The sequence below is a fragment of the Antechinus flavipes genome, chromosome 3, assembly GCF_016432865.1.
Source record: "Antechinus flavipes isolate AdamAnt ecotype Samford, QLD, Australia chromosome 3, AdamAnt_v2, whole genome shotgun sequence".
NCBI classification, from domain to species: Eukaryota; Metazoa; Chordata; class Mammalia; order Dasyuromorphia; family Dasyuridae; genus Antechinus; species Antechinus flavipes.
The window spans coordinates 321,574,394-321,597,946 of record NC_067400.1 but is presented as its reverse complement, the minus strand read 5'-3'; the positions used below and the strand labels follow the sequence as shown (position 1 = coordinate 321,597,946).

Genomic DNA, 23,553 nt, shown 5'->3' with positions numbered 1-23,553 from the left:
TTATTGGATATACTATTCAAGTTTATTAACATTTCAATATTAAGTTTGATATATGATGGCATCTAGAATGATAGATATCATGTTCTTTTTATAAGTGAATTCAATTATTCTTAGTATTTGAATTTGATGACTGTTTACCAAGAAATAAGTTTTGGATGATGGGAATAATACTGGTTTGTTATATAGGAGACGTGTATTTTAGTTCTGGCTCTTCCACTACCTGGCTATGTGATCTTGAGCAAATAATTTGTTCTGTGGGCCTTGATTTCCTCATCTGTAAAGTGAAAGGTTTAAACTAGATCATTTATAAGGGTCTTTTTCAGTTATGAAGTTCTGTAGTTAATTAGGAGCCTGGTTTTTAAAAGTCTTTAGAAAATTCATGACAAAGTCCCAAAGCCAAAGTAAAGGCAGAATGGAATAAATAGTGGTCTCTCCAAATTACAAAGGACAGTAATTAAGTTTAGTGTCTGACATACTGACTGTATAGTTGTAGGCAAGTCACTTATCCACTCCGTGTCTTTGGCAATTAACTGAGGTTATAAGTTGTAGAACAAGTGCTGATCTGTAGAGAGGGATTTTCTATACACATAAAATTATAGGTCTGAATCAAAGGAAAAGGGAAAAAAAATCACCTTACTCTTTTTACTTTATTAATAATCAGTGGAAGTGTTTTACTTCTATTGGAATTACTTGGGACAAAATAGAATAGCAAAAATAATAAAACAAATCTGGTAAGCTTTTTTTCTTCTTTCCAACTTGGCCTCTTCCTATCTTTATTGTCTTAATAGCAAGTATTTCCCTGCACATAATACTGTGGCCCAGGCCTACTGAGCTACTCGGATTCTTCACTGGATGCTTGCTATCTTGTTTTGAAGTTTTCATTGGTGGTCTAGCTTTTTTTTTTTGGCTATTTTTTTTTCTTTCTTTCTTTATTTTTTTTAATCATTATAACTTTTTATTGACAGAGCCCATGCCTGGGTAATTTTTTACAACATCATCCCTTGCACTCACTTGTGTTCCGACTTTTCACCTCCCTCTCCTCCTCCCCCCCAGATGGCAAGCAGTCCTATCCATGTTAAATATATCACAGGATATCCTAAGTTTGGTTGTCTATCTTACCTGATTTTTATTATGCCTTTCTCACCTCCCAGGACTTCTTTTTAGTGTTGAGTAGGTTTAAGTGTGGAGGCCATGACATACTGAAAGGGGCTATAAGTAAATGTCCCAGCTCTGCCAGCTGTTGGGTTATTATTGAATAACATAAATTTCCAAATAAAACTTAAATTCTTACATTGTATTACAGATTTTTGAATAAACTTTAAATTTCTGTGAATTCCAGCGCAAGAAATTAAAAGCTTTGGAGAAAAAAAATAATCAAGAAAGAGTACCATATTAAACTTTGCTCTTAAATTCCATCAATCTGAAAATATCTGGTTGTTGGCTTGCTTTGTTTACACAGTAAATATTTATGGAATCAGCATTCATTTTAGGTTTGGATAAGATAGAGAAAATTTATTCACTCAAAAGTGTAAAGTTGAACATTCAATAAATATTCCCTAGATATTAATGCAGTTTAAGCTAATGTTTTCAATAGTTTTAACAAAAGAAATGATAATGTATCCACAAAGCATTTCCCTTAGCTCAAAGCACTTAGTAGTAAACTATTTAATTTACATTCATTTTCCCCAGTGATATTGAAAAGAATAAAAAGGGAAACAAATAAAAAAAAAATAACAGTGGTGTTAAAAATATAAAACATTAAATATATTCTGTAGAAGCTATTTGAAATTTTATGTCATTTCCATTTCCCAAGTTGGGTATTGATATTTGAAATCTTAAATGTTCATTTTTTAAATGAAATCTTAAATCTGGAACCAAGACAGACATTCCCCAGTGTGCAAATGGTTGTGTTTCAGAAGTTTGTAAGTGCGTTGTTTCTGTGGAAAACTGTTCCAAGTTCCAGTTTGCTTTTTCAGTTATAGAATTAGATGGACTTTTGTGCTCTTACCTTAGAATCATCCATCATTTCTATGGGAAAATCAGCTTATCTTAGAGTAAGGAGGGAATCTCAATAACATCTAGATCATATTTATATTCTGCCCCTTGGCCTCAGTCACAAAAATTGCCTCTTAAGCAATCAAGTCTCTGATGAGAAAAGAACAAGTGCATTTTTTCTTTGGATTAGGCATGGTAGCTTGATCTGCTATGTTCAAAAAAAATAAACCAGATGAAATTACCCAGTCTTAGCTGTGGGATGGCCTATCTGTATATATATGGCAGGGTGTTTGTAAGTTGGCTATTTGAGTTGGAATCTGATTATGAATATTTGAAAAACCTGCTTTTACAGCTTAAATGAACTTTTCATTGTCATATAATACCTTCAAAATATAAGCCAAATAGAATCTATATGAAATTTTGAATCTTCATTACTTAGATTAGCATTCTTATCTGTATTTCCCTTCTGTCAGGAATATTGTGAATATGGTAAAATCCCAAATTATGATTCATTTAACAAATTTTTAAAGTGCCTGCAATGGGTCAAGTACTGTATGGAGTAGGTGATGGGAAAATGTATATGAGGACAAAAGTCATACTCTTCCAGTATTATTGAAATGAGAAAAAAAAAAAAACAGCACATACCAAAAAATACAAAATTTATATAAAATAACTTTTGGGACAATGGAAAGGCATCAGCAATTGGGGATCAGAGTAGGTTTCTTAGAGGATATGGCACTAGAGATGGTCTTTAAAGGAAGTTAGAAGAACAAGAGGTAAGAAAGGAGTGAATTTCCAGAGTTAAGAGGACAACTTGTGAAAAAGCATGGAGACAATAAATGAAATGGGAAATAGCAAAGTGGATCAGTTTGACTGAAATGTAGATTGCAGGAAATAATGTACAGTAATGTAAAGGTGAATTGAAATTGTGATTGTGAAGGACTTTTAAAAAGCCAAACAAAGACGTTGGCATTTTATAAAGCAAAGGAGGAGCCACTGGAACTTTGAGCAAGAAAGTGACAGGATTAAAATTGTGCTTTAGAAAAAATCAATTTGACAACTGTGGAGTATGGATTATTAGAGGAGAGAGATCACGAGAGGCCAGTAATATTTTTGTTTTTAAAAAATTACACATTGAATTCTAGGTAAAGATACAGATCAAATTCAGTAACAGTGTATTTTAAATTTAAAATTTGTATTTAATTTTTTAAGTTAATTAAGTTAATTTAAATTAATACATTAAAATGTATTTAAATTAGTGTTACATGAAGATTTATCTTATTTGACTAATAGCCAGTGAATTTCAAATTATACTTGATACAGCAGAATTATGGTGCTAAAGCAAAAATTTGGTCAGTCCTTTTCTAATGACATGTTAAAATAAAAATTGTATTTTATTTTTATGTTTATTTTTCAGTCAACCAACAAGCACCTACTGTGTGCCAGTCATTTTGCTTAGTGCTGGGAAAACACAGAAGTAATTCTGCCCTCAAGGAGCTTACACACTAATGGGGGTGGGGTGGGGTGGGGACAGACACATATAAATAGTTACATATCAGATACTTAGAGAATAGAAAGAATGTAACCTTAGAGAAGATTTAGGTAGCTCCAGAGATCTGGTAAGCCTCCTTTATAAGGTGGCTATTTGAGCTGAATCTTGAAAGTCAGATTTATTATTTAGTTAAGGGAGACTTTGCAGACATGAGAAACAGCCTTTGCAAAAGTATTTATTTAAGATGATGGTATATTTCAGGATAGATATTAGAAGTGTGAGAAAATTGGAAAGGTAGGAAGGGACCAGGTTGAAAGAACCTTAAATGCCAAACACGGAATTAAAGTTAAAGCCATGTAAATACTTTGACTGCAATTATGAGAATTGGGCACTTGGACATTACTGTTAGCATATATTATATGATCTGAATATAGGGAGTTAGTGCCTCAAAAATGAGATCTTTTTGAAAGGAAAACAAATACTAGTATATGATGCTATATAACATGTTCACAGATTAGGATTTTAGGCTATTCTAGTTTTATTTATATAAGGAAAACTTTAGCAGGAAAATGTGGTTAGCATGTTTTTTAATATTTTTTCAATTTAAAAAAAAATCTGAGTTCTGAATTCTCTTGCTTTTTTCCCTTTTCCCCTCATTTGAAGGAGTTAAGCAATTTGATGTGAAGTCATGCAAAATATATTTCCATATATAACATATATAACATAGATTTAAAAAAAGACCAAGAAAAATAAAGTCACTATATTTTTGTACAAATAAGTCCTATTCCAGTTTTTTAAAAATCTCCTTGTGATGTAGTCCTCCTGGTGTTATTTCTGGGTCAAAGGTGTGCAGTATCTGGATCATTCATGGTGTCTATGTGCTGCTTGTATCTTGCTATTATGTCATCATTGCTTCTAATAGCCATGTCTCCATATCTCTATGCTTTTTCACAAGTCCCCTTAATTCTGGAATTCACTCCTTTCTGACCTCTGCCTCTTCTAACTTCCTTTAAAGACCATCTCTAGAGCCATATCCTATAATAATAAAATTGGGGATCCTACGCTGATCCCCAATAGAAGTTAAGGTATTAACCTTTACTCAACAATGCTGCCAAGCCAGATGGCAGATGACAATTAGTGCTTCTGTAGCAATGAACTTGCTGGAATAATTCATTTAATTTATTGACTTAAAACTTTTTTTTTCTTGTCTATGACTTTACTGCCATGTTAGAGGTTATACATACAGATTCAATTCAGGAAATATTTCAAGCATTGTATTACGTAGTGGGAATATAAAGACCAAAACATTACCTACTCTCAAGAAATTTATATTTTACTAGGAAAAATATTTTGCAGATAAATATATAACAAAAATATTATGATTTCCCAGGGTGTTGATTCCTAAATAACAATTGTGGGAGTTGGGAGAATCCTCTTAAAGGAACTAGCACTTGAAATATACCTTAAATAGAGATAGGGGTTCTGAGAAGGAGAAGTAAGAACATTCCAGGAATGAAGGAGAACACAGCCTCTGGAAAGGCAGAGGGCACAGAGATAAACTGTTGTGTAAGAGGAGTAGGCCAGTTTGGCTTGAATGTCAAGTGTGTGAGGAAGAATAATATGTAATTGGCTTGGAAAGATAGTTTAGAAAAAAGTTGTGAAGGACTATGATATACAAAGAGAGACGTTTTTATTTTATCTTAGAGGCAACAACCAGTCATTGAAACTAATTGAGGAAGAGAATGACATGGTTGTTTTTATACTTTACTAATATGTTTGGCCACATTTTAAGGTCCAAAAGTAAGGCTCTTATGGTATCTTTGAAACCTTAACTATTCCAGTCCTAATTGATCTTTCATACTTCCAAACTGAATAACATGTATGTTTATGTTATCTTTCTTCAGTAGTTGGCTATTATTTTATGTGTGTTATTTTCTTATTATTTTGGTCTGCATATGAGGTTTTATCTTTCCATTTCTTCTCCAAATCTTATAACAGATCTCAGTTTAACTTATCTATAATTGTGCTGTTAAGAGAATGACAGGAGTGACTTTAAGACTGAACAGCAATTAGAATAAATAAAACATTTTTATTCGAGTTGAAGTAAATTTTAAAAAAAGACTTTCACACAAATATAGAGTAATTTTAAAAATGGATTATTTAAACCAATTGTAGGTCATTTCTTTAGAGCAGAGAATGCCATATGCTTTTCTCTATGTATAGTAGCTTCTCTGTAATTGTAGATTGGTTTATACACTGAATTCTTAAGTTTCAAAAGAGATATTAAAAGTTTATTTGACATCCTTTTTGCCTTAAGCACACCAAAGTATCTCTTGTTGACTTTTAGAATGTGGTTGTTAATTATAACATGCCACTGTAAATCATAAGTGGAAAATGTTAGAAAAGACTTTTATATCAGAGTTGTTACAGTATTATCATTGAAGTTTGCTTCTGTTATAATTGGGAACTCACAGTGTTTTAGTATAAGCAATTAAAAAATCAGTATTCTGATCATAAATGGTATTTAACATCTGCTTGTGTTATCACATTTTTAAATGTTTGAAGACCACTTTGATTTGTATCAGAAACATATTGATATTCCTATTTTATGTTGTGTGTGTTGTGATTTGCCCAAAGTGCCAGGATAAGAAAATTTTCTTATCCTGGCACTTTGGGCAAATCACATAATTCTTTGGAGCCTTACTTATAAAGTGCAGATAATAGTACCTGAACTATTTTGCTTCACAGGGTTGTTTTTAGAGGTTCAAATGAAATTATATAAAATACTTGGTAATCTTTTAATTGACATATATAGTCAGTTTTCCATACACCTGTTTTGTCTGTATTCTTTGTTACTTTTCTGGCTTTTAAAATGAGTGATGAGGGAAGTAAGACAATAAAATTTTGAATTGAATATTAATTGATGAACAGGAGAGAATTTAGGTCATTTGCTCTTAAGAGGGAAAGATGGGGAGAAGAAACCTGTTTTGTTATTGGATGTTATTGAATGTCCAGAAAACTTTTACCCATTTTCTCAACTTGTAGTGGAACAAATTCCAACTCAGGACATTGATATAGTGAGAGCCAGAGAGAAAAATGGTTTAAGGGGAAGAAGTGATAAGATGGAAGGAAGAAATACACATAGGAAGAAGAATAGACAGAAGTATGGGGGACTTAATGTTATTTGAAAGAAGCAAGATGTGTTAGTATTTGTGGGTGATAAATGTTAGTTGGAAAAGTTATGGCTTATTGGAAGAGGATGGTTTATACTTTTTTTTGCTCAGGTACATGGATTTTGAATTTAAACTATTCTTTTAATATCATTCCTTTTTTCCTGTCCTCCTTACTTTTCCTTTCCCCATCTATGGCAATATGCTATCACTCTACTCTCAGTATTGATTTAAAAAAAGACATTAAAAAGGCGTACATTTTCTATGAGAGTAGAATAAGCCGAATAAGCTTCTCTAAACAATTAGTCATTTCATTGGATAATAATAACAACAATATTAGCAAATATTTTATATGATGCTTCCCACATATTTTCTCATTTCATTATCAATCACCTTTTACAAATGAGGAAACTGAGGTGCAGAGAGTAAATGAGAGCTGAGATTTCGACATAAATTTTATAATTCCACATTCTGTCTTATTTTTTTTTCCTTGTAGCAGATTGTCTTCCATTTTTTATTCTCCATGACATCTTATAATTATATTGAATTTCTCATCATTTTTATCAAAAAAAGAAAAAAAAAGACCAATAATCTATGCTGGGATATAGCAATTTGATTGAAGATATTAGAGCTGGAAGGGATTTTTGAGGAAATTTAAAATAAAAAAAAATAGATAAATGAATAAATGAAGGAGAGCAAGATAAAGCTCAGTGAGATAAAGTGACCAAGATCACATAGAAAATTAATAAAACTTTTAGTATAACATAAGGTAGGGTAAGTATTATTCAATTCCTATGATTCAGACTTTATACCGTTTCTTAAGTATAGAATGTGGAATTGATCCTGATGTCATAGTGAATGAATATTAATATAGTTAAACCAAATAAACATTTTATATAATTTGGGGGAAAACCAAGTTATTTTAATTTCTATAATTAATGATTAAACTTTAACCAACAGCAAAGAGCTTATGGTTTTATACTGCCTTCTTTTAGTTGCCAATGTTGATACTATTAATGAAGAAGGATTTTTGTGACTTGCAGATACAGGTTGGAATGGTTTATATGGTGTCAAACTACAGAACTTAGAAATACACATTGAGAAGAACTTGTCCTAAAGAACCTACGTGTAAACCTATATGTACTTAAGAAACAAGTTTTCCACTTATCACAAAATGAAAAAATGCCCAGTTAAATTGAAAGCCGTGAATTTATATAGATACTGGTTCAGCAACAGAATTATTGAAAAAATACTGAAAATGATTATTTATCATAAAAGTTGTATAATATACTGATAAAATTATATTAATCTATAGTTTTGATTTATTTTGTCCTAAACTTTACTTTTTATTTCTGAATGTTAACCATTAGCTTTTTTGCTTTCCTTTATGAATAGATTGATTGCTTATTATATGCTTAATGCTGTGCTTTTAATCTTTATTTTTTTCTTAAAGGAATTAGGCATTTTCTTTATTTCTGAGACTATTGAATTACAAATTCAAGTTAAATTTTCTAGAAGTGATCCATTTAATTGATAAATATCTATATAAGCAAACATGTGCCAGGTTTCTTTATTCTTTTCTACTGCATGCTTATGGAATGACTTTAAAAAAAAAAAAAAGCTATATAACTTAAACCCAAGTGTGATTTTAGTCATATTAAATGACAATGTTTTCTGCTTGAAAATATTAAGTATCTGATGTGATTTTTAATCATACTTCTAAAAATAGTCATTTAAAATCTGTAACTTTCTAGTGTCTTAGACTTATGGGCCCATGTAAACTAATTTTCTTATTATCTATGGGTATTATTACAGTAGTATTATGTTTTAAACATGTATTGATGTCAAACTCTCACATGTTAAAGAAAGTTTTTCCTCTGTTAAGAATTAAATTTGAGATGAAACTTAAATAGAAAATAATAATTCAACTAGTTTCAAATAGCTGTCTGTCTATTCTCCTTTGTGATGCCAGTTAAGATTAGATTGATTTGGGAGTTAAAATCAGATTTGTCTTATAAACTACATGTGAAAAAGATATTCCTACTAAACTACATGTGAAAAAGATATTCCTACAAAATGTTTTTTTTTTTTTAAGAAAATCATAATTGATGCTTTAAAGGGTTAATCTGTATTTTTATGTTTTTGTAGGATAAAGAGAGAAAAACAGCAGATTGGAAGCTCAGCCTAGAGACTTGACATAATGGAAATCTACATGGTCTACTATATGGAGGTAGCCCAATTATGATTTATTTGACCCTCAAATTTTACCTGTAACAGACAGGACAAACTCTCATATACATTTGCATTAAAATAAGTGTTAAATAGTATTTACCCTATAAATTTTAAATTCTTAAATGTCTTAGACATTCATTTGTACACTATTTAGCTCTCTGGCCATGTGAATGTGAGGCTATATAAACAAGCATGCTTTAATTGATGTGAAGTTATTTAGTAATTAGTATTAGTTTTTCAGGACAGAGCATTAAAGTTGTCTAATAACTCCAGTTGTTTTGTTTACATTCTTTCAAATTCTTCCTTTTTAAACTAAGCACCCTTTCTATGTCAGCCTATGCTAGTCTGAATTTGAATGATATGCTTTGGTTTTTAGATGTGAAATATTTTTAAGAATAGTATCTTTCTTGAGGTATGCCTTGAAGGCATAGATGATACCATATGCACTATAAATTTATGAAAAATCTTAGTTTTTTTTTTTTTTTTTTTTGGAGACATACGTGTGTGTGTTTTAGCATTACCTTCAAAAATCTGAGGATGTGAGCTTAGGTTATCTCTAGATGAAAAAATAAAAAATGTTGATAGTTACATAATTTCAACTTTGTTTTTAATTAATCCATGTTCCCAATTTTCCTATAATTCTTGGTTTGCATTTTTTGATTTGTATTTCCCATGTTTTCCCTGTTTGTTTTGGACTGAATGTACAATAAAGTCTAGTTAAGATGGAAAGTAAGTCAATAAGCATTTAAGTATCTACTGTGTGTACTAGTCACAGTATTTTGTGTTGGGTTTACAAGGAAAGAGCAAAACCATTTGCTAATCTCCATCTAATAGGGATATGACATTGCAAAAACTTATGTACAAGCAAGATATTTACAGACAAATTGGAGCTAATTAACCAAAGGAAATTTTTTTTTCCCCTGTTAGAAGTAGAGATAGTTTTAAACATTTTTGTAAGATTTTGAGGTCTGTTTTTTTTCTTCCTTTCTCCTTACCTCCCCTTCCTCAAGAAAGCAAACAAACTGATACAGGTTATCTATTACAATTAATTTTCAGCATATTTCCATATGAGTTATGTTGGGAAGAAAAATCAAAACAAAAGAGGAAAAAAATAAGAGAGAAAAAAAAGCAAACAAAAACAAAAGGGTACAAAAATACCATTTTTGATCCAAATTCAGTCGTCTCCTCTTTGATTATGGATGGCACTTTGCATCCCAAATCTTTTGGAATTTTGTTAGATTACCTCATTGTTGAAAAGAGCCAAGTTTATCACAGTTGATAATATAATTTTCTTGTTAATGTATACAATGATCTCTTGGTTCTGCTCACTTTACTTAGTATCATTTCATGTAAGTCTTTCCAGGCTTTTTTGAAATCTGCCTGTTCAGAAATATAGGACAATAACATTTCATCATATTCATATACCACAAACTTATTTGGCCATTCCCCACATAATGGGCATCCATTCCTTTTCCAGTTCCTCGCCACTTCAAAAAGGACTGCTACAAACATTTTTACATATTTGGGTCCTTTTTTAAGGAAAGGATTCTTGTAGAAGGAAGGATATTAAGCTAAGATCCAAAAGAAGCCAGAGAAGTGAGGAAAGAGAGATAAAGGAATTTCCAGTGTGGGGAATGGCTGTAGAAATACTGAAGATAGGAAATAGTTTTGTCCTCTCCACTTAATAGTAGTTTTTCTCCCTATTACACATAAAGATAGTTTTCAATATCCACTTTTATAAGATTTTGATTACCAATTTTTTTTCCCTCCTTCTTCCCAGGATGGCAAGCAATCTGATATAGGCTATAAATGTACAATCATATTAAACATAGGAAATTCAGTCTTGTTGATGGATTGTGTTTTTTTTTTTTTTTATTCCACAATAGTAGCATTTCTGATGGTAAATTGTTAGAAAAGCACTTTTATTGTTAACTTTTCTTTCTATATTCAAATATTGTAGAATTGTGGAGAACTTCAGATATTCAATTTATTTCCTTAGTTAAACTGTCCTGAAAGATGGGAATCTAACATGAAGACCACTAGCATAGGAAATTTCATGTTCTTTAATACATTTCAATATTCAGTAATGCCTTGTTTTCAGTAAATACCATCTTATCCCTAATCCAAGAGCCTATCTTGATTTAATCATTTTTAATGATATATCTTGAAGAATATCTGCTAATATTCTTCATATCATAACTCCTCCCATTTTTCTGTTCCTTTCTATTTAAAGTTTATATCCTGCTGATGATAGGTTTATTCAAAAAATAAACTAGGAATACTAAAAAGTATAAAACTGTGAATGACATACAGCCCTTTCCATAAGTTTCTGTTTTGTCTGTTAGCAGTCCTTGTTATTTTCAGGGTCTATCATGGTGACTTTCTTTATTGTACATTCTTTTTGAAGCATACATGAGAAACAGGAAATCTTTAAAAGTTGTCTCATACCCATTTCTTTCTTATTTCAATGTTTTCTTCATACCATTTTTCAAAAAAAAATTATTTTAAGTGATTTTTTTCCTCTCCAGATTTCTATCTTATAAGCAGAATTTAGAATTAAAGAAAATAGCTTAATAAAGATTTATCTAGCACTAGTAATAATTACCCTTTTTTTTTTGACTTTTATGATTCTATTATGCCTATTATTTTATATATTATTTGAATTTATACATACAAATTATTTTTTTCTTCCACAGTAGTATGCTTATGACTCATATTAAGCATTAATTTTCTTTTTTTGGTCCGGACTTTATATGTGATTTCATATTGTGGAAATTCCTCAAGAGAAAACTCCCTCTATATAATTCAATAACTATGAATTTATATTCTTAGTCTGGGATCACTCAAAGATTGTAACATGCCTCTGGTCATAAAGACCTATTAGGTATCAAAAGTATGGTTTCTTTCTGACTCCAGGGATGGCCCTCTGTTCCCTATGCCAGGGGTTCTTCTCTAGCATATTGCTAGTATTTCTTTATATTGTATTTATACATTTTATTTCCCTTTCCAGATTCCTTATAGATTTTTTAAAAACATGATAATAACATTGCTTAAACTATTTTTTTTTTTTTCAGGAATAGAATGGCACAAGTGATTAAAGAAGTGTAGAGGATTTCTCAAGTCTGAAAAGGGTGGGAATTCCATCATGATTTCATTTTCAACTCTACAGCATCCCCTTCCTTGAAATTTTTTTTTTTTTTACTGTAGTCTCAGGTAATTTTAACATTTTGTTTTTTATGATTAAGAAATTGTTTTTTCTTTTAACAGCCTTTTTTGTTATTTGCACTTGTACTTAATGTTGAAAATTTTAACTATAGTAGATTTTTTTTTTTTTTTTTTGGTAAAGAGACTATCTTGTATCTCTTCTTTCCTCTTCTGTCTAGTATCTGTAGAGCTTTAGAATATGATTTATTTGAGAAGTTTTTCTTTTTAATATTTGGTATGGATAATTACTGGTACAATTTTAGATACTTGATTATATTTGAACATGTGATAACAAAAATGTTTAACTCAAATGATATACTTTTGAAATATGTATATGTTTTTTGCAACTTGAAAATAAAGATTAAAAATTCAATTCGTAGGCAGTCTTTTACATATGGCTAGGCATCCTGAAGTATCTAATGGGCATAGGAACTCTTCTTCCTAATGCCATCACTGTTGTTTAGGCTATTCCTTTACATCTCTTATCTCTTCCTTCCTTGTTCCTTCCTAGCTATTGCTTGGTATTCCTTGTTCATCTAATCTCTACTTCTAGAGACAGCTGGTGGTTCAGTAGATAGAACACTGGGCTTGTCAGGAAGACCTGAGTTTAAACCTGCGATCTGGAGCAAGTCACTTAACTTCTGTTTGCCTCAGTTTCCTCAACTGTAAAATGGAAATAATTATAGCATTTACTTTTTAAAAAATAGTATTTTTCTTAATATACGTAAAGACAGTTTTCAACATTAATTTTTGTAAAACTTTGTGTCCCAAATATTTTTCCACTCCCTTTCTTACCTACCCCTCTCCCCAAGAAAGCAAGCAATCTAATATAGTTTAAAAATATATATAGCACCTAAAGCAGCGTAGTAAGGAGGGTGAGTCCCAAATGAAAGAATTGTAAAAGCTTTTAGACATAGTACTTGGCACATAGTGAATATTTACCCTTAACTACCCATTTCTTTGCTTTTAAACATGTTAAAATTAACCATAATTGCTTGAGTATGTACTAATTGAATGCTGTGGACAAAAACTTGAAAATGTACTGTGATAATTCAGCTTAAGAGTATATACTCATAGAGAGAATTGGTATTTGAAACAGACCATGCTGGTTCACTGACCTTAGCTAAATGTTTAAAGACTTCTAGGATTGATGTCAAGACGGCAGAGGAAATTATTAGGAGTTCATACCAACTGACGAAACCATTTGTACTTTTTATTTACACAAATACTTTGTATGAAGTAATTTGTATAGACATAAGTGGAGAAATTTTTTGTAATGGAGCTAAGTGTTAACTCATTTCATAAGATATTATATATTTTGAATAGTTCAAAGATAAAATATCTAGGTGGTATGCATTAGATATCATGTGACTTATTTAGAATTTAGACAAGGATTAATTTATTTTTGGAATTCCATTTTTGTATAAGATTTTTAGTTCAAATTGACTCACAGATTTAGATGATTCTTGGTTCTCAAGACATTTTATTGGCAGATATAAAGTATAATAAAGGCATTATTTCACTTGTAGCTCCTGTTTATATAGTACTTGAAGGTTTACAAATCATTTTTCTTCCAATAACTCTCTGAGCTAGGTAATATAAGTATTGTTATTTTCATTTTACAGATGAGGAAACTGAGGGCCTAGAGGTAAGTTATTTTGCAAAGTAAAATATTGCAAGATGTATCTAAGTTTAATATTTTTTAAAAAGGTGATGTTTTAGGTATTTTATCTCTTCACTAACCCTAGTTAGCACCATCTAGAATGTTAAGATAACCATTGAGTGGTAAATATCTAGTCAAAATGAATGATCAGCAACTGGTTTTTCAAAATTTGATGTTTTTATATAAATACTGTACTAGTAAGAATAGTGAAAATCTTAACTATTTGACTTTTACAGTTAATATTTTAATTGTGCTTTTTTAAAAATCAAAGATTAATGTCTTTTTAATGTTTTTATGATTTCTGAACCTTTAATCCTTTAATAATTCTTTATAGTATAATCATTCTTTAAGTGATCTTATGGTTATATTTAAATGCAATCTGACATAAAATTGATTTTTTTTCTTCTATGTCTCTAAATGGAGTCACATTGATATTTAAATTCTTGGGATGGCTTTAGTTATGAACATTTATATTAAAGGACATATATGAATTCTTTTATGACTTTTAGTGTATTATATGTATAGGAAGAAGAAATACTATATTTTGTAAGTAATTACTTATTCTTTTTACCCTCCTCTAAAGTCCTCCTTACTACCCTTACTACCCTCCTCTAAAACATTGTTGGGGCAGCTAGGTAGCGCAGTGGATAGAGCACCAGCTCTGAAGTCAGGAGGACCTGAGTTCGAAACTGGCCTCAGACATGTAATACTTCCTGGCTGTGTGATCCTGGGCAAGTCACTTAACCCCAATTGCCTCAGCAAAAACAAAAAAAATTGTTACACTGAATCTATTCACAAAATTAACCTTGTAATAAAGTGGTCACTCTAGGTTCTTGAAAGCTTATACCACTGGAATACAGATGCAGGGCCTACTTTGCTAAGCTGGAATTTAATTATAATATGTAACATTGTTTCAGATAGCCTAGTCTGAATTCAGCTTTACTCACTTGCATGGAAGTACCCTAGTTAAAAGCAGCTCATTACCAGTGAATTTAAGTGATGGTTTTTTTCAGTTGTGACAACTCATGAATACTATTTTTTGAGGTATGGATGAGAAAAGGCATATTCAACATTGATGAAATCATGGATTCTTGTAATATTAACATATCTTATGTTGTATAAATTAGGATTGTTGTTTGTCAGTAGATTGCCAAGATAATAATAGTTGGGTCAATATTTTCACCTATGATTCTAGTACTTGAATGTTATTTTTGAACATCTGTTGCTCCAAGTATTAAGTAAAACTGTTGTTCTCTAGTTGCTGGTAACATGATCAGTGATACTCCCAGGATAGTTTGAAATATCACCCAAGATCCATATACAATTTACAAAATATATGAACAAAGGACTTGTAGTAAAAATGCACATCTGAGATTTGTCTAGATCTGTTAGTGTAAAGAATTAACCCAACTTGCAGGTAAGTTAATCTTTGTTCAGATCAAAGTGACAGTATTGCTAGGTTGAAAGCACAGAGGTAAAACAGCTATTAAAATTACTGGAAAAGATTAGAAATTCTAACATTTTCTATTTTTTACTTCTTTGTCTCATATCGTGGAGAGATGAGCCAGAACAAACTTCATATTTGTTTATCTAGGTATTTGTAAAGTATCATGGAAAAGAGATTTAATATTGTTTAAGGAAAAAAGCAAATAGGTCAGTTTGACTGGAATATAGAGTGTCTGAAAGAATGTAATATGAAATCAGTCTGCAGAGATAAGTTGGAGCCAGATTGTAAAAAACTTTTAAAAGCCAAGTGGTGGAGTTTATACTTTATCCTGGTGGCAATAGAGAATCCACTGAAACTTCTTGAATTGGGAGAATGTTGTCATCTAAACTGTGCTTTAGGAATATCAATTTGACAGCAACTTAGATGTTGAATTGGAAAGAGGAGGAGAAGGGAGAATTAGGTAGGTACTTGTAATAGTGAAAGAATTGGTGATGAGGTTCTAACCCAGAATGGTGATTGTATGAGTGGAGAGAAAACAGATGAGAATGATGTTATAGATGTAAAATTGATAATCACTTGGTAACTGATTGAATATGGGGAATAAGAAAGAGAGCCTGAAGTTAGGATTACTCTGAAGTTGTGAACCTGGATGATCAGAAGGATAATTCTCAAAGGAATTGGAACAATTAGAGGTATTGATTGAGTTGGAAGATTGGAATTTTCTTTTAGACGTGTTAAATTTGAGATGATGTTGGGATCTCCAAATAGAAATGTTAAGCAGGCTAGAGTTAAGTAGCTAGATGAATGTTGGATACTTAGGTTGGGAATCTTTTCCATAGAGAGAATAGTTTTATACTTGGGAGATGATTAGACCACTAAGAATAGAGAGAAGAAAAAAAAAAAAGAGATCTCAGGATCCGGAGCCCTAGAGTAAAACCTTCACATGGGATCCATTGAAGGTTGGAGAAGAAACAGTTGGGCAATTGGAAGAGAACTAGAGCAGTATCATGAAAACATAGGGAAGAGATGTTGTCTTGGAAGGGATCGCTTCACACTGGTAGATATTTAGAAAAAGGTCAAGAAGGATGAAGATGAGAAAAATCTATTGGATTTAACAATTTAAGGAATTGTTGGTGATTTTAAAACCAATTTCAGTTGAATAATGGTGTTGGAAGCCAGATTTGTGCTCTTCACCCCCACCCCATCCTCCCCCATTTAATAGTATTTTATTTTTTACACTTACATGTAAAGAGAGTTTTCAACGTTTATTAGGTGTAATTTTTATAATATTTTACTTTTCAAAATACATGAAAAGATAGTTTTCAACATTCACTCAAGCAAAACCTTGTGTTCCAGATTTTCTCCCTCCCTCTTCACCTTCCTTCTTGCCTAGACAGTAAGTAATCTAATATAGCTTAAACACATGGGATTCTTCAAAACATATTTCCACATTTATTATGCTGCACAAAAAATATCATGTCAAAAGGGAAAAAACGAGCAAGAAAAAACAACTAAGCAAAAAATGTGAAAATACTATGTTGTGATCCACATTGAGTCCCTATAGTTCTCTCTCTGGATGAAGATGACTCTTTCCATCACAAGTCTATTGGAATTTTTTCTCCCTCTCTCTCCAAGGCAGCAAGCAGTCTGATATAGATGTACAATCATTTTAAACATTTCCATATTAGTCACAATGTGGAATAAGTCAGAACAAAAGAAAAAAAAAATCAAGGTTGAAAATACCATGCTGTGATTTGCAATCAGTCTCCATAGTTCTTTGTCAGGTGAGGATTATATTTTCCATCACAAGTCAATTGGAATTGTCTTGCATCACTGTATTACTGAGAAGTGCTAAGTTCACCATAGTTGGATTATTAGTGTTGTTGCCCAGTGTTTTCCTGGTTCAACTCACTTCCTTCAGAATCAGTTCATATAAGTTTTTCCAGGTTTTTCTGAAATCTGTCTGCTCATCATTTCTTATAGAACAATAGTATTCCATTATATTCATATACCACTATTTGTTTTAGCCATTCCCCAAATGATGGGCATCTTCTAAATTTCCAATGGAAGGCAGATTTTAAGAGGTTGTGAAATGATTTAAGATAGAAGGAAGTTAAGGCAATAAATGCCTTAGCTCTTTCTAGGAGTTTGGCTATGAAAAATGAGTTTCATACATACACATTACTCAAGAGATGTGATAAAAATCAAGTGATAGTTTGTTAGGAATATGGAAGTTATTGACTTGTTTGTAGGTGCCAGAGATGGAATTAGTGGCTAAGGAAAGATTGAATATTAAGAGGGAATACTTGAAAGAGCGCATTACTAGAAGAGAGATGAATGGATAGGATTGAAAGAATAAGAAGAGGAATTGGCTAACTTAGCAAAAAGAAGTACTTACACTTTTGAGAAGAGAGCAAAAGAAGAGAAAAAGGTGGTAACTTTGAGGGGATCTGAAGTGAGAAATTGAGTAGAGATAGGTATGTATGAAGCAAAGTCTTCTGAGAGGGATCATGTGTATTTTTGGTGACTTTGGGGGAAAACCCAAAATCTAAACCTAAAAAATCAAAATCTAAAAAGGTTTAGAACTATTGTTTGGTAGAGACTCACACTGGGGTAGAATAAAAGGATTAGCAGAGTAATGAGGACACTGTTGGAATTTGATAACAAATTTATATTAAATGCAAACTCTTTAGCAATCTTCAGCTGAGTTACCAAGGGGTAAAAGCAGAGAAGTCTGGGATTACTCAATTCAAGGTTAAGGTTTAGAAATTTTGAAATTAAACTGATTAATTGAAGGTAATAATTTTGAAGGGGAGAAATTGAGACCAAAGCAGGGATGATGTCTTGGAAAAACAGAGGATGGAATTGATTAGGGGTCATGAGGAAGATGGAGACTAAATTTAGGAGGTAAATGAAACACACAGAGAGACTAAGGACTAGGTCATGGTTTAGTATTTTGGAGCTGAAATACTTGTAAATAATGATGTCATCAAGGGTATATATGGCTTTGTGTGACAGAAGATGCACATTATGGGATCAGGTTGATGAACTGAGAAACAAGCTTTAGGGAGACAGCAGTATATATAATGAAATCCCTATGTATAAGAGCAGGAGTTGGAGTGAAGAGGAAGACTATGAATTAAGTGCTGAGCTCCTAGAAAAAGGAGGGAGAATTGGTAGGTAGCTCTTGCCTATCTATCTCGCTTATCTATCTTGTAGATAATTGACAATCAAGGTCTAGATAGGGTGATGCATATCGATGAGGGTTTTTGACTTTTTTTGTCATGAATCCCTTTGGCAGTCTTAATGAAGCTCCTATAGCTTCTCAGAATATTTTAAAGTAAAAACTAATTATATTGAAATGATTATGAAAATTTTACAGAAAATAAGTTCAAAGACTACAGGTTAAGAATTCCTAATCCAAATGGATTGAATAAACCTCAAAAGTTTCTGAGTGATAATGGTATTGAGTGCTGAGTACTGAGGGGAGGGACACAGAGTTGTGGCTGACAGTCATTGTTTCTTCTGTATTTTAAAAGTTGTGAATATATTATATTTACGTGTTATTACATATAATATATGCTTCAAAATTGAGCAGAAGTGGGTAATAGGTATTTTAACTTAAAAGAAAATCAGTCATATGTTTAATTGTATCCATAATTGTTCTGATGTTATTTTATAATGGTATTGTTTAATCATTTTCAGTTGCGTCTGATTCTTTGTGACCCTTTTTTCATAATGAAGATCTTGGAGTGGTTTGCTATTTTCTTCTTCAGCTTAAATTATGAATGAGGGAATTGGGGCAAACAAGGTTGAGTGGTTTACCCCTAGGGTCACACTACTGCAGTAAATGAATGAGACTAGTCTAGGCTGGGCATTCTATCCATTGTACCACCTCGCTGCCCCTAATTACATCTTAATGATAGTTAATTCCTATAATTGACTGTTATCGGTATTAACTTTACCTGGCCAAATCAAGTGTGTCCAGAACTTGGTACAGGGAAAGGAGTTAAAAAAAAAAAAAAGAACTCTTCCAGGAATCTTTTTGACTCTTGCTAAGGAAAAGTACAGTTCAGGGATTGGGGAGGAAGGAGAAAGAAAAATTTTTGATTCCTCTTCTAGTCCTTTTCCACTATTTTTCCCTAATCAGTTTCTTCTTTATAGGCCAAAGTATCCTTTTAATTTGATGTAATTCAGCAAATGTTATTATTGCCAAGAATGTTAATTCATATAGGGCAGCAAAGTCCTGCAGAGTGCTAGGCCTAGAGTCAGGAAGGCATGAGTTCATGCTTTAGACATGGCTTCAGACACTAGCTGTGAGACTCTGACCAAGTCACTACACTCTGTTTGCCTCAGTTTTCTCATTGGTAAAATGAGCTGGAGAAGGAAATGACATCATTCCAATATCTTTGCCAGGAAAACCCATACAGGGTCAGGAAGTCAGATATAACTGAAAAAATGACTAAACAACAAACTTTGCACTTTGTACTCGTAGCTAGCAATAGCAAATCCAAAAAAAGAAGCAGTCCTTCAAGGATCCTAAATTTTGCTGGGAAAGTATATACATCATAGTATTATATAGGCAGTTCCCAAAGGAAAGGTACTGTGGCTGACTGTAAACCATGTCAGTCTTCAAGCTCCATTATCAGCCTTGTATTGACTTCTTCAGTCTGGAAGTTGGTATACCTGTCTTGCAGGATCTTTGAATGATCCCGGCTTTAAACAGTGGGGTGCCTGGGTTATTGATCCAGTTATTTTCTAAGGGATCTTAGAAAAACCTTTTTTTTCTTTTATTCCTATTCAGGGAGGTACTAAAGCTACAAATGCTCTTTTCCCTTCTCCCTTCCCAAGGAAAGATCATCCCATACTTGGATTAATTGAACTGATTTAATTTAAGAATTACTTTTTTACTCTTTTCTACCCTCCTGAAATGATTAAGGAAGGCCATCATTCTTACCATTGTGTTAGATTAATATTATTTGTTTTTGTTTTGGAAAAAAGAAAAGATTTTAATATTTTATTTTTATATCATCTAAGACTTTCTCCAGTCTTATTTCTCTTCCTCTCTAGAGAGCTATCTCTTATAAAAGACTTTTAAAAAAGAGGAAGAGGAAAATATTCAGTAAAAACAATATATTGATTGGTTTTGCTGAATCTTTTTTTACCTCTTTAAAAAAAGAATTCTTTCTTAAAAATCAACTGGTTCCAGAGAAGGACTAAGCATTTTTCTTGATGACCCGGCACAATACTGTGAGGAAAATTGACTCTGCAAAAGCCTACTTCACACCGCCTTCTCTTATTTTCTGCCCATTGATAAACTTCTCCCCATATTTTGCAAAGACAAAATTCACAGCAAAAGTCCACATTATGTCAGCTTTCTCATATTGAGAGCTCTGCTATGCCACTGTTGAATTTCCCCCAAAGTTTTTGTTCTTCTCCCAAATTCTGCTTCCTTGGACAGATTCGGCAATAGCTTTGTAAGTGATGTGGACATAATTGCCTACAATAATGAAAAACCTAAAGGAATTTTTTATTTTTAATTTTCCCCTTAGGCATATTTAGACATCTTTTTTCCAGGCAGATCATTCAGAGTGTGCGAGTGTGTGTGCACATGTTACAAAGACAACTACCATGTTAATAAAATACTCAATTTGAAAAAAAAAATCAGACTGCTTTTCTAAGAGTAGCCAAGCTTCAAAGTTTTGACTTATTTGTGAGGGACAGGGATTGATGTGGATAGTTATGGTGTGACTAATTCAAGCCCTTAGCACCTCTTTCCTGTACTATTATAGTAGTATTTCTTATTGGTTTCCTTGCCTCAGTTATCTTCCTTACTTAGTCTTATCTTCCACAAAGCTGCCAGTGCTTTTCCTTAAGTTCAAATCTGATGTAATTTCATTAATCAGTAAGCTCCTATTATTACTTATAATTGCCTCCAGGATCAAGTATAAATTTCTTTATTTGACATTTAAAGTTCTCAAGACCTGGTTCCCCTCTGTCTTTTCACTATTATTACACATTTCTGCCCTTCATGCAGTCTAGAGTCCAGTCAAGTTGGCTGTATTCTGATTCTTCCCATGTGAAACACTGTCCTTTGTTCAGGTTACCAATCAAGATTAGAAAGAACTTTATTCTAGCCTCTACATCTGGGTGTTTTTGGTTTCATTTAGGATTTGAGTGTACAAGTGTCTCACTCCGCAAGAAGCCCTGCCTTGTTCACTTAGCAATTCCTGCCTTCCCCACTCTGCCTATCTCTCAAGTTATCTTATATCTATTTATGCATGTTCTATGCCCTTATCCTTACATATGTATGTTGTTTGCCCTGTTTTGAATGGAAGCTCCTCTAACGCAAAGGATACTTAGTTTTGGCCTTGTGGTCCTGTTACTTACCATAACACTAGGCACAGAGTTGATAGAGTGTGGCAGCTAAGTGCCACAGTGGAGGTAGGGAATTTCAATTTCAACCTTAAGCACCAACTGCCTGATCCTGGGCAAGTCACAACCCTGTTTGCCTCAGTTTCTAAGTCTGTGAAATGAGCTGGAGAAGAAAATGGCAAACCACTCCAGTGCCTTTGCTAAGAAAACATCAAATATGAAGAGTTTGGATATGACCAAACAATAAAAAATGCTTGTTATTGACTGAATGGGCTCTTAAGAACATCAGATTTTTCTTTCTTTTAGAGCTAAAAGGTGACAGGACTAAAATATCAGGAACTAAGAGGGAAACAATGGTAAACAAAAGGAAGTACAATTGGGCCAAATGCGAATTTGCCCTTCATAGCATTTTTTTTCATTAGTGCTGGCCTTCATTCATTCAGTAGACATTTTCCACTATCTAGCCCCTGTCCTCAGTTTTTCTTCATTAAGCAAGGGAAAGGGAGAGAGAAGTTGAGTTACCTCTAAATGAAATTATATTAAGCTTTCTCTGACAATAGGTATATTCCCCAGTCGTATATAATTAATTGGAAGTGGAAGGGAATTTCTTTCCCTTTGTCTGAGACTCAAGGTAACCCAAGTCAAAAATTTAAAATAAGTCAATACTTTTCACATTTTTTTAAGGTTTCTAAGTGTCTAACACCATCAGATTGCTCCAAGCCTCTAATATGTACTCAAAACAGATATGATCAAATCTACTAAGTTGCTAAAAAATTTACCTATCATTCCTTCACCATAATTAAAATTACTGCTTCCTCAGTATAGATTATTAAAATATTAAGCAGTATAATTCCCATTAATGTGTGTCTTACTGAAAAACACCATAATTTACTAAAGAATATTTGAATTTTTAAAGGATGTTTGTTACTCCTCAAATAGATTTCTGAGTGGTAGAATTTCAGACTATATGACAAGTTAAGGTTTAAGAAAACTCAACAATTTTTTTTTTTACCAGAATGAATATGTATACACATCCTAAAGATCATTCTATTGAAAAATTTCTGTTTTTTAGAACTTTTACCTTATCCATTTTGCAGCCTCATAGATTTTCTAAAAAACTCAACACTCCCAATATAGTAATAGCAATTTGGGGCTTCATATGGAGGTAATGGGTAGACTCAAATATTAGTACAATGTTTATTTTAAGTTGTAATCAGCTTGTATTTATTATAAGAGGTAGAGAAATTTATTTTGGAAAGATTTTCATTTAAAAAAGATAAAAATGAATGCTGAAATTTCAGCACTTAAAGGATTAAGCTTCATTTAGTTGGAAACCTCATTCCCCATAATATTGGTTAGGGATAGAAAGAGACTGGACCTGGGATTTCATGATAGAGGGAACTCCCAGATGAAGACATTTCTTTAACTAGGCTGATACCTTCTCTGCAATTTATAATCCTTGGTAATTTACTAGAGTACTGAGGATTAAGTGATATAGTTACAGGGGTTATATAGCTACTGTTATGTTAGAGGCAGAACTTGAATCCAGGTTTTTCTGGTTGTGAGGCCATCTTTCTGTCCACTAAGCCAGGGATACGTCATGTTGGTTAAATGAAATTTTATCCTACTTTAAGATAAAGTGCTTATTTAACTGTAAAACTTAAAATTTTATTGCTTTAATTTTGGATTTTTATTATACCTTATGATTTTTCAACATGGATTTGAATTTCTGTTCCTTTGTTCAGTTGAGTACAGAAGTGGCATTACAAAATAGTGGATAGAGAGTTGGCCTCAGCATCAAAAGACCTGAGTTTAAGGCCTGTCTCTAACACAAACTGGTAAATATGACTGTGAGCAATCACTTGATTTCTTAGTGCTCTAGACAATAAACCTTAAATTGAAAAAAGGTTCTGACTTGAATTGATAGTAGGTATTTCCTCATCCAAAGGTGTCCCCATATCATAGGGGTAGTCTC

The 23,553-nt window shown here is 32.3% G+C and overlaps 1 protein-coding gene across 1 annotated transcript in view; it reads left to right on the top strand.

Moving 5' to 3' along the window:
* The window catches only part of ZNF148 (zinc finger protein 148), a 136,079-nt gene that overhangs the window by 25,998 nt on the left and 86,528 nt on the right, over nt 1-23,553 (top strand). Inside the window, exons 2-3 of the mRNA XM_051985475.1 lie at nt 8,806-8,887; nt 11,964-12,102. The gene's annotated coding sequence lies outside the window, so the exon portion shown is untranslated. The remainder of the gene's footprint in view (nt 1-8,805; nt 8,888-11,963; nt 12,103-23,553) is intronic.